The 2,142-nt window shown below is 45.7% G+C and overlaps 1 pseudogene; it reads right to left on the bottom strand.

Moving 5' to 3' along the window:
• Positions 1-467: 467 nt before the first annotated feature.
• LOC130033488 (BTB/POZ domain-containing protein KCTD20-like) lies at positions 468-1,895 on the bottom strand (annotated as a pseudogene).
• Between the last annotated feature and the right edge of the window lie 247 nt (positions 1,896-2,142).

The following is a 2,142-nucleotide window of genomic DNA, read 5'->3' as shown; positions in this document are numbered from 1 at the left end:
TCTGTTTAGGTTGAAAAACAAATTAAATCTTAAATTTCATAAACACTGTAATACTAGAATCTACGGCTTTGGATTGTTCATTGAATAATAAAAAACATAACCAAATTTAAGCTGTTAAAAATTTCCTCTTGAACACATTGAATGAGGACTCGTTCTATCCAGACGCCATCTCAATGCAGAAGCATTTTCTTTAATACCTAGTGAACATCCTGCTTGTAGAGCTAGAGATTGTCTCCTTATGTTTGGTCCCTTTGCTGCTAAGTCATTTGCCTGGTATAAAACAAAACACAACAAAACCCAAGAACAGAGTTTCAAGAGTGAGGACACTCTTGAACATGAGGTAATAGGAGTCTTGACTTCCTTTCCTGCTTCTGTAGTTTTGTAGACTAAACAGCACCAACCCCCCCCCCCCCCTCAATTTCTAGTTGGTGCAAAGCTGGTAGTTCCATTACCAGTGAGTGTTTTCCCACCCCTGCACCAGAGGCACAGACTTCCTGCAAAGGACACACATTAATTATGGGAGAAAGGAAAATGATGGGGAGACAAACCAGGGTAAGGGTTAGCTCTGAGCATCGCAAACAGAGAAAAGCTCCAAAGAAGGGTGGACTCACAGTTGGCCCTAATCCTGAAAGTCATTAGACGCCATCTGAGAAAGTGGGGCATTCAATCGGTCCAGTTCATCCACCTGTGGTGGGTGGTGCATTAATATCTCCTGGTCTTCCAAGACATCCTCTCCAGCAGCCACCAGATTAGTGAGTGATTTGTTCCAAACACACTGACACACTGGAAATCCACATGACGACTCTTTCCTTCTTCCTTTTCCCATGATATCTGGATAAAGGGGCGCTGCACATAGTTATAGATTACTTTAGATCGGCCACCAGGTCTCCTCTTAATTTTTTCTTTACAGGTAGGGTAACCTTCAATTCCAATGTGAATGTTCTTTAGGCCCCGTTCCTTTAACACTGTTTTAGCGACATCTCCATTTTCAATGTACTTGAAGAATCTATAGAGCTTTGAGCTATAAAGAATTTGGGAATATTCTTCGCCCATGGGTGGGTGGTGGTCTTCATCCCAGTCCACAGAATCCTCATCTGTTAGCACAACAATGTGGTGTTCTAGCTCCCCTTTCTTGGCACAGCCCACCATGATGGGCAGGATGAGCTCCTCGAGGTAGTGATCAAACTGCTTGTGAGCACCATCGTTTGACAGTTCAACAGTTCATGCAGCAGAGCACTCAGATCTTGACACTGGATAGTGTTGAAGTCAAAGTTAATGCAGAGGTAATCACATGGATCTCTGAGGTCGCAGATAGAGATGTCATCAGGACAATTGATAATACCTGTTTTATAATAATCCAGCACAGTTTGGAACATGGTTGCACTGATTCCTTCGGCAATCTCATATTCTCCCTTCTCATTGGGCCTGGTGAAATTATATTCTCTTCCTGGTCCAAACATCCTTCCCAACATGGTATCTGGATGAGCAGTGGAAATGTGTGGATTCACTACAAAACGTGTGCCATCCACGAGAAGTGTCACTTTCTCTGGTGCCTGGGAATGAGTGTTACTGCTGAAGCTCACGGTGCTGTTTCCAAATCATTCTGGAGCAATAAAGGGTTAATGGTTCCGTTTAATCCCACTTCGGAAGCAAGAGCTTTGGATATCTTCCGCAAGTGGCATTATGTGAGGGAACGGAAGATTTGCTTTTGGGCAGACATAGTCCAGTGAGAGGTCATCAGTCCTGGGACACACGGGGTAAGTATGGTTTTGAAGACCAGAAGAAGACACACTATTTGTTTCTTTTTCTTGAACTGCAACTAGGTTTTCATCCATTAGGCAACCAGACTCCTGCCGCAATAACCTGTCACTCTCGCAGCCACAGTGAACGTTCATCCTTGGGCTCTGCATCTGAACTGTCCGCTTGATCATCGAGAAACCCTGCCGCTGGGACCGCTCGAACCTGCCCAGGAGGCCGGGGGCACAGGGCGAGGCACCAGGAGCCACCGCAGAGACCCGTGGCCAGTGCAGCAGCAGCTTGTGCTCCTGGCCCGGCCTGTGCAGGACCACGTGGCTGAGTCACCCTGTTTCCCATCCGGGGTCCATATCAGTTGAATTTTTAATAACACCCAAGAAAAGCTTG

The sequence above is a fragment of the Sorex fumeus genome, unplaced genomic scaffold (genome assembly GCF_029834395.1).
Source record: "Sorex fumeus unplaced genomic scaffold, SorFum_2.1 ptg000054l, whole genome shotgun sequence".
NCBI lineage: Eukaryota > Metazoa > Chordata > Mammalia > Eulipotyphla > Soricidae > Sorex > Sorex fumeus.
Note: the sequence above shows the minus strand (reverse complement) of the source record. Positions and strands in the feature narration are given on the sequence as shown.